Source organism: Myripristis murdjan, chromosome 9 (assembly GCF_902150065.1).
Source record: "Myripristis murdjan chromosome 9, fMyrMur1.1, whole genome shotgun sequence".
Classification (NCBI taxonomy): Eukaryota; Metazoa; Chordata; class Actinopteri; order Holocentriformes; family Holocentridae; genus Myripristis; species Myripristis murdjan.
The window spans coordinates 26,392,005-26,402,300 of NC_043988.1; the positions used below are offsets into that span (position 1 = coordinate 26,392,005).

The following is a 10,296-nucleotide window of genomic DNA, read 5'->3' on the forward strand; positions in this document are numbered from 1 at the left end:
CAGGTATGCTGTAGATGTATGATGATGTAACAGGGTTTACACCTTTTCTTCAATCAAATTCACGCACTTTTCTAGCATTTCCAAGCTTTTCCGGCATCTATACATTATGTAGACACTCAAAATGTTTACTTCACTTCTTCTTCACATTAAATCAGATGCTGCTGTGCTAAAAACACCCAAAATTATTTTGAGAGAGAGTATTTACTCAGCAGAAGGGATAAATTAAAAAAGACTCAACAAAGTTCTGACCCAGCTAGTTACTATGAAAGTAATGCATTTACAATTTCAAGCAGTTTCAAGCACTTTACTCAAAATTCAAGCACTTTTCAAACCTTGAAAATGCCACATTGCTGGCACCCGTGCGACCCATGGTATGAGAGCATTTTCTCAAAGTTTTCATTGTCTTGTGGGCAAGCGAGCAGGATTGTCTCTTGGAATATAACAAGTGAATTACCAGTCAGTCAAACAGCAGGTCACTGGACCTTTGCCAACCCATGAAAATAAAACTGTAATTTGTGTTGACAAGTCACCAGAAAGCAATGAAACACTAAAGACAGAGGATGGCATTTGCAAATTTTCTGCAAGGTTAGCAGTTTATTCAGATTTTAGATTAGGCAACAGCAATACACATGTTGCCCATTTAGAAAATTAAAATAAAAACAAATCGAGCCCTGACTCGGGAAGATTCGACAGAACAAGACATCCTCAGAATTGGCATGAGAGAAGTCAGTGCCTCAGCTCAAACGATGCATGTGTAATCTGACAAATGACAGCTCCGTGTTAAAAAATTATGCAAAGCAAACTTGTAAATCAGTCTTAGTGACGGCGCTTTCTAAAAAGGATCAAGTCCCAACAGAACACACCTTCATTTCTCTCTTTATCTTAAACCGAATCCATCAACCCTCAATCTCTGTGCATGCCATTGTTCCCCCTTCCTACGTAGTTTGTGTCCACCCCGTGAGGCTAACTTGCTTTAGATATCCTCTATCTGAGTCCCCCCCGCCTTTCTGAGGTGTCACATATCCACCACTCGCTCTTGTTGCTAAAGGCCGAGGGGAGGAGGAATGATTTAGCTAGAAATAGCAGTGTCACATGAGGCTGTGCACTGACCAGTCAGCCAACTGCTCATCCTTACATGGATCCCAGCCCCATCGATACAATCATACACAGAAAGGCAGCTCCGTGGTCAATACAGTCATATGAACCGACTCCGATACTGGAAAGTCATTCACACATCTTAAAGGCCTGTCACACCCTTCACTCCCGACACCATAGAATTATCGAGAGCACACCTAAAGTTAATAGGCAGGCTCACACCTGTTCAAACATCAAAACTTCAACAAAAGAAGAGGAGATCCATTTCACGGGGGCAGAATCAATCTCATGATACCTCTCCTACTGTCAGGGAGAAAATGAAAACCATCACTTGTTTACGGCCTTAGCTTTACACAATTAACTGAAAAATAAATAAATAAGTAAATAAATAAATATATACACATGCTGAAATCATAAGATTACCTCTTGTCACCCTCTAAACTGCAAGAGGCTGCAATGTTTCCTTAAAGGGAAGTGTACCAGACTGACTCCTACACAAGGTATTCCGGCACTGTGCAGAATCACACTGACGTACAAATAAAGTTACATGCAGGAGGAAATCTGCAATTGTTTTCTACTGAACAAATACTCAACACTGTCTTCTCATTTCCACCAACGCCCTTCCGGCAAACAATCTAACATAGAAAAGGCTGTGTGTGCAATACAGTATAGTCAAGTTCATGCTGCAATCACAACATTTCTCCTGCCCTTTTTGAAAAAAGAAAAAAAATCAATATGATTTTTGTGTCAATACTGTGCAGCCCTCCTGGATGGATTTGCTGATCTCCTCCTGAATACAAATGGACTTGCTCTTTGGAAGTTTAGAGGTGATTTATAGTTTACAGGAGCATGGGTTTTCATCCAGCAGACACAAAGGCTAACCAAAACACATGTCATTTCCATGACCTGAGAGATAATTCCTACAAAACCCCATTCCCATGCTTCTCTCAGTCTTTCCCCTAGTGGTTTGCACTCAAACATTTTCCAAAACCCCCAAATGACCCAGGTCGCAGTGGCAAAATGACTCATTAACATCAAGAGGAAAACCCTCGCTGACCCTGGATGACTGTACTTGAGGGGAAAGAAAAAAGCATCTTTTCTACCTTCCATAAATAAAACCACAATGCCTTACAGATCAGCAGTAAGCCGGTCATTAGCATAGTTAACACCAGGCCAGCGCCACACAAGAGGCTCTCTGTGTGACAATGCAATGAGACCCTACCGCTTGCAGAAGGCCACCAGAAACACTACAAAACAGCTCTCATGATCCGACTAGAGTGGAAAAGCTGGGCCAAAAAACACACAAAAGGCCGAGAAAACAATGCTAATGACCAACTAGCAAAGCAGCCACTGGCTAAATAGCAAATATCAATTTAATAGTTTACAAGTTATTTGACATGTATCCTTTTTTTCCAGGAATGAACCCAGTGATTTTATCCTTCAGGAGAATATAGCTGAAAGGACAGACATTAGCTTGTATGTGTCACACTTCTCAAATTAAGTGAGGATCTCTCTTTAAAGTGACCAAAAAAGAAACACTAACAGGAAGCTTATGACTGCCAGCGCAGCTGAAAAATTGAGTCGATGTTCACTAGCAAAGGCTGATATTGGCCAAGAAGACTGACCAGAACTTTACTTACATAAACCTCAATGAATGAGGCTACATTCTGCAATAAATGTGCTGCTATTAGAGAAGAAATGCCTCAGTGTTAGGAAGGGTGGAAGAATTTCTTTTGATTCTGGGAACAAGAGTTCAAGCAGCACACAGCAGCAGTACCACAAAGACAGAGGAGCCTCAAGCAGTGGCAACATTTTATAAGTTGTTGTTTGCTACAAGATATGGCCTTACTGACACCAATTGCATACATATGGACAAACCACAAACATGCATGTGCATAACTGGGGCCTTGTTAATCAGATACTTCTGTGTTAAGGTAAATGAGACATGGTGAAATGCTGAGGCAGAGCTTAACCGGTGGTTGTAAAGTTGATGAGCTCTAATTCAGAGCTGAGATAATTGATTTTATTCTCTTTTTTTATTGTTCCCTGACCTTGCAGCAATGACAAAATTGCTCAAGTTAGACCACTTGAAGACTCAATGGACTGCGGTGACTGAAAACTTCCATTCTGCATTACATCCCACATGCTTGCAGCCTCTTTCTCCATCGTTGAGGTCAGCTCGCTGAGTGTGCGCTCATCTCAGCTTCCCTCGACCGCCCACCCACTTTCTTCTCGGTCTTCTTGTCCACTGTTTGTTTTGACTTGTGAATCACAAATGAGGAAGTGAACATTGTCACCTCCACGTGCTCAATAACACGCTTTGGACGGGCTTTCAGCACAAACATGGATTAAGGAATTGTGAAACATGCAGGCATGCACGCTAAACGCACGCACACACACACACACACACACACAGCATGAAGATTCCCACTCTGTCTGTGCTCCGTCATGTGATGTTGCCATGGCGAAGGAGGGCTCAGACATAACAGTGTGATTGTGCTCTGAGGGCGAGGTGGGACGATCAGAGAGACAGACTGTTCTCTGACTGTGGCACTGCCAGCCCCGGTGCCAACTGCCCTCCCTCCCACGGAGATGCAGACACACCCACTGGCAGACGGGCCAGCCTGCACGGGGCCCGACCGTCATGGAAACCAGCACAGACTCCAGTGCCTTTCCCATACATTACTGTTCTTTTTTTTCTTCTCCCTCCTGCAGATCGGCAAGATCAAGGTCATCTCTTTTTTTAAACGCATTAGAAATCGCATATTCACTTCTAAGCTATTCTAAATTCTGGATATCGCCTGTACCGGGCAGCTGACTGCCTTCCAGAAAATATATTTTTAACCATTTAGGTGGCACACTGTGGTGGAAAATAACCATCCTACCCTTATGCATCAGCTCATCCGCCATTTGATTCCCCTCTAAAGGCTACACTGCATTGCTCCGTGCTCTTCCCATGATCATGCTTTATTAAACTACTCATAAGACGGTGCTGGCTCTGGGCCAGATCATGATAAAAAATAATTATTCAACACACACAGAACATTCGAACATCAGAGTGAAAAAAAAAAAACAGCATGACAGTTATTCAGGCGGCTTTTGCGCCATTCTAACTGTGAAAATCCGCCTTTGCATTAAATTAGAAACCTGTGAAACTACCTGCTGTTTTTGAAATCAAGCGTCACCACACAAACACGAGTTCAAGTCCTTAATCTGTCACATCTTTTTCTATGGTTCTCCACTGTAATGTATTTAGAAGTCTTTGAGGGGAATGGTGTAACCTGCATGGAAGGGGGTGACAACCAGCCTGGTAACTGGAGAACATTCTTGTCCCGGAGCGTGAAGCCTCGAGTGAAAGCCGCATAGATCTGGATCTAGAGACCATCCCCATGACCCGGGGACGGCAGATACTACGGAGAAACTATAAACAAGCTGGGCACGTGTGCTTAAAAACACACGCAAACCTTAGAAAACAGGTCTGACTCTGCTCGCTCAGCATCTTGTTTGACATGAAAACATTACACAACGAGCACATCCTTCTTACACTGATACAAACAGCTCCTTCCACCCCTCCTCCTCCTCACACACACACACACACACACACACACACAGACAGCTCCAACACACAACTTCCACAACACATGCAGAGGCTGGCTGACTTCACTGACGAATAAATATGCACTGCTGTGTGTGTGTGTTAAGAAGCGTCTGGACTTATGGGTTACTATAAAAAAAGAAGAGACACCACTGACAGTATGTCCTAAGCCGTGCCTAGACCTCGTCGGCACTGAACTAGCAATTTAGTGTGAATCATTCCGCCTTGATTGTTTTTCAAAAGGATTACACTTGGGAAGGACGGGTCAAAGTACAGTAAAAATATGAATTGAATCTGCCCTCATCTAATCTTTCGATGCACCCACCTTAATTCCGCAAGACAGTGATAAAACAAATAAAATCAAGGCTCAATACAAAAGAGGGCAACATAATATTCTTTTAGTATCATTTTCCTCTCTGCAAAGTAGAGACCGCATCACTACAGTGTGTCCTGCTGGGATTCAACACAGATTTTTTTTATGAAGTGTTTCTTGGTTCCTCTGCAAATCAGACAGCTTCAAATGGGTTGTAAAGCAGGAGATAACAGGCTAAACCAGGCAGGTACATTAACTTTTAAATTTTATAAGTCCCAGATTGTTCATGTGAAAACCTGTGGAGCAAGTCCATCGAAATCTTCCAATACCTGTCAGCTGGCTATTTGTTATGAGTTCCCATGAATACTTCGGGTGTAAACACGTGTGAAGGAGAGTGAAGAGATGCCAATTAATTCCAGTATCATTTCATTATTGCTTAAGCTTGCATGATAGGTAAAGCCATGCAGAGTGCACATTTACACAGTGAGATTGTGGACCTCAGGCAATGTCCACACTAAGCCAGGTAAATTTGAAAACACATCTTTTTTTTTCTCCCCTCTGTTTTAACCTTCCACCCACACTAAGCCAGCGTTTTCTGTCAACGAAAATGGAGCCTTCAAATACGGTCTCCATGCTGTGTAAGTCTGAAAATGCCGGCCTGGCATTTGTGTGTGGATGGGGAAAACAGAGCTTTATGAAAATGATTATTTAAAAAGCGAATAACTTACAGAGATACATAGAGCTGGAGTGAAATGTCCATGCAGGTGTGGGTCTCTAAATCAGAGAAAGTAATTTATCTGGGCGGATGATTTATGTGCGTATTCAGATGACATCAGAGCTGATCTACACATCACAAGCAAGCATGCACAATATGGGACTTTGTACATTTGAGGGCGTTTCAATGTGGACAGTGGGCTTGAAACACTCAAAGTCACAGTCTCAGACACTGTGACAATGCTGTTGCGGTGTAGTGAGGATTGAAGAGCAAAACAGCATTTTAAGATTTACTTGGCATAGAGTAAACATGGCCTCAGGCTAGACACTTTCTGATATGTCACACTGCAGGCCACATACTGCTGAAGCGTATGAATATGCCATTCACACACTGATGCAATTATATAGGTATATGAACCATATAGGGAATGTTAGAGGAGAGCACAGCGACCTGATCCTTTGTTGCTTAACTCTGATCACGAGCCGGAGCTGCCTAACAGAAGCACACAGACTTACAGAGTGCATGTTACGTCCATGTGTGTCACATGAGCATAAAAGGTGAGCAAGAGAAGGAAGTTGTTAGTCTGCCTATCTTATCATAATATGCCTGTCCTATCTAGCTTATAGACTTTATGGCTAGACGAGATAAAGCAATCACCGGTGTTTTCAGGACTCCTAGTTTATGGGGCCTCACAATATAGAGGCACTTCAGTGAAATATTCTTGGCTAAATATGCATTACACTATGAGAAACACAGATACAAGTAGACCCCAGTGAGCTTCTTGTTTTCCACCCTTTATCATAAGTTGTAGATTAATCATTAACTCACATCTGGCTGCTTGAATGTTACTTCTGCTGCCTATGTAGGTCATTGGATAAGGTTTCTTTTGTATGAGGTTTATGTGATGTGAAAATACAGGATAATGAACATGAAGATTCAACCTGTCTTACTAGTAATAATTTACGGCTATTACAGTGACAGTGAGTGGAAGAGGTTCAATCTGGAAAAAAGGCTGCAAGCCCTTACTAGCAGGGGTGTATGTCACACTGATTGTCACTGTAGACACATCAGCAAGTGATCTGCCTTATCTATGGCACAAAATAACAAACTATAACCTAAAAAAACCAGACCGTCCTCGGTTAAACATCCCACTACAATACCAGGATACACTGACAATACAAGAAAAGCCTCAGCTCTTGACCGAGACCACAGAAGTGAACTGAGGCATGCACAGATGAGATGCGTGGAGGGATAGACCACATTTGGTGATGGGGTGGTAGTGACGGTGCTCACTGCGCATGCCCAGTTGTCGACCGCCTTGTCGTCAAATACACAGTCGGCTCGGTGCGCTTAAAGCTCAGCAGAGTATAAAATGGACTCGCATGACTACAGTCTAACGATTAGACGTCCGCTGAGGTCAATCCTATGGGCCAAGCAGTCGCCTTGGCTTAGGTTTTAGGCTGCGGGCTGGTTATTCAGACAAGTGGACGGGCCACAAGACAATGCATTACTATTGCTACTATTGTAATAGTGTCGGAAGTAGACTTACGCACGTGTAGCAGCGCCATTCACTGTGACTGCATGTAGTGGTAACATAACAGGCACACTTCTCCAAATGTGGCGAAATGTAGCCATTTAGAGTCATGTCGCCTGTCAAACACACACGGGTTCGGGTCAGAGGGTGCGTGGCCATGCGCCACAGCCTATGCCGATTAATTCAAGCCTGTCTTATTGAGCTTTACTTTACGCGACTGTAACACTCACCAGGCCCGCTGCTTCAGAGTGCAAACGACGGTAACCATAAAGAAATCCTCCTAGAAAGTGAGCACCCGACGAGATAGCCCGTCGAGGAAAAGAGTGAAGCGTTTTACTGGAGGAAAATGTACTTACCAACGAAATAGGACACCAGCTTTAGAAAAATGTGCCGTTCACTCTCGCCCCACGCCTCTATCTTTCCCTTTTTTTCCCTCCCCAGAATCCTTTTCCGTGGGTTTTTCCGTGGGCTGCGTCGAAAATGTCACAGATTCCAGCAGTGTCCGTCCCCCGGAAAGGTTGCCCTCGACTACACCGACTCATACAAACATGTTGCCGTGAATGTCGCCTGCTTTCATGCGGCTGTGCGGGGACTGAGCGTCGTCTCGCTGCTCACGGTGACAGCTTTGAGATGAAGGAGGGGGAATAATGTGAGGGAGAGAGAGAGAGGGACGAGTTGTGGTCAGTCAGTGTTGTTGGCATGGTGACACCATATTTAGGAGGGGGGGGGGGGGCGGGGGGGTTTGGCTTGGACCTCTGTGGACATACTTTTAATAATAGTCATAAAATATTTTTAAAGGCCAAAAATCCGTTTAGTAGTCGAAATGTCCATTTTTTTTTTTTAAATTGTATTAACCCTCTAATCTCTGTGTAACTGATTTTATAATAAATATTACTACTACTACTATTTCACCTATAGGCTACTATTAGTATAGGATATTTCCATTGCTCATAAAAAATGTTGGATATACTCGGAGAAAGGTTGTCATCATTACCCAAGACGCAAATAAATGTGAAAAGCTATCTATTTATTTATTTATTTATTTACAGCAGGAATGGGGATGACACAGCCATCCCCCAAAACATACTGTACCTCATATATCTCAAAAAGGGGGTGGAGAAAACTTTTAGCAACACATTGTCCTGTTCCTTCATATGTGCTCACATTGTGTGCTTCTCAGTTTGGTTTCCCTCTTTACATTCTGCATGGTTAAAACAGGGAGGAGCGCTTGCCAAATGGAATAACTCTTTTGTAAATCATCCTTGAGTGGAAATTTAAATCATCTGACTGTGTTTCCTCCGCCTCGGCTTTATTACGACGCCGTGGTAAAAGGAAAAAAAATGAATTGCAGATGGAGGTTATGATCATTGGATCGATGATGTTTAATCCGTCTAAATATTGCCCACTATTATGGCTATGGCCACGTGCGTAAGGCATAAACGTGTTACGTAACCTGCCCAGCCAGTCAACAACAGTGGGAGGGGGGTGGAGGCAGAGCAAGGGGGGCTAATCAGGGATGTAGTGGAGGGCAAGCCAACCTAAACTCTGTTAAAGCACATTCTTGTTGGTGAAACAGGGAGTTTGCCCACCATTTAGAGATAATAGAGATCTTTCTGATCAACATATAAAATATATATAATGGTAAGTACCACACATGCTGTATGTAACATTACAATAAACCATCTCAAGGAAATGAAACCTATGTCAACACCATTATGAAAAGACTGGTCACTGTGTTTATTGTTTGTTGCCTTGTGGTGATCACTGGCAAGAGTTCATAGTACAGTATACCCAGATTTTTATTTGGTGTGTATGTGTTGTAAAAAAAAATTCTCTCTATGAATTGGATTTCATGCTCCAACGTGCTGAGACATGACAATGTGCCCTATGCAGCTAATGAAAGGGTGGAACAACTGACTTTCTTGAGCTGGACCCACCTCGTTATTCCAAATTGGACTTAAAATGGAGCTGCGGCCTACAAGTTTCTCACCCGCCAGGCCGCAGCTCTGACATGTTATTAGTTAACACCAAACAGTAGTAGGCTTATTAGTCAGCTATCCCTATGTACAAACTAAACCCTAACTACACATCCAGCTGGGCTTTTCCTGTGATCATAATCCTGTGAAATCTCATAATGGTCTGAGAACAGATTTACAATTGTGATAGGCCTACAACTCTTTAAGACACGTCCCAGAAGGGATAATTGTCGAAGAAAATAGCAATCCGAAGGCACAGTACAGTACATTTGCTTCAGTGAAGTGGGGAGACACTCTTTAAAAGGTTAATAAAACTATTAGGCGTTGGTTTTGGTTATTATTTCACAGCAGTGCCGCCCTACCAGTCATTAAGGTTCGCCATGTTGTGCCTCAAAGGTACTGTCTGCTCCCTAACAGCCACATAGCAAATATCACAGCTTCCTCAGAGTTACAGGAAATTGATCCTCTTTGTTCTCGCTAACCCTGACTCAGCCATACCATGTTAAGTTCCAGCGTGTATTGAGCACTCGTTTGCACCACTGACTATGTCGCACACCGTGTTATGTTTTTCATTGGATTAGCAAGTTTGTTTTGTGACATACCGTACTCAGTGACATAATCACTCTGTTTTTTCACCATACTGCACTTAATTGGAATACATCATTACCAACATCATTGTGTTTTCATAAGACGAGATGGAAAGTTTTTGGAGTTACGCAAGCCATGGATGGGCAAACAGACCACATGCGTGTACGCTTTGGTTTATTGAGGTAAACTACACAGCTAAGCTCTTGTACCACAAAGACAATGCCAGCGTTCTCTTATGGTCTCGTGTCCAGGCAAGCCTTGCAGGGCGTGGTGTTTTTCATGGCTCCTGAATGCACTCCCATCACTCAAGCTGAATGCATGAAAGACACTACCCTCAAAGCAGGGCCATGTCCATGTGCAAGGTGCTTGGTACACTTCATAGCAATGCTGTAACTGCATAGCACAGGGAGGGTGCACTCATCTATGCTTATTCAGTCTTTCTGTCAGGTTAATGATTGTGGTGCACAGACTGTGACACAC

The 10,296-nt window shown here is 43.1% G+C and overlaps 1 protein-coding gene across 1 annotated transcript in view; it reads right to left on the bottom strand.

Moving 5' to 3' along the window:
* The window catches only part of slc20a2 (solute carrier family 20 member 2), a 51,370-nt gene extending 43,801 nt beyond the window's left edge, over positions 1-7,569 (bottom strand). The window contains 1 exon segment of the mRNA XM_030060345.1: positions 7,483-7,569. The gene's annotated coding sequence lies outside the window, so the exon portion shown is untranslated.
* Positions 7,570-10,296: the final 2,727 nt, after the last annotated feature.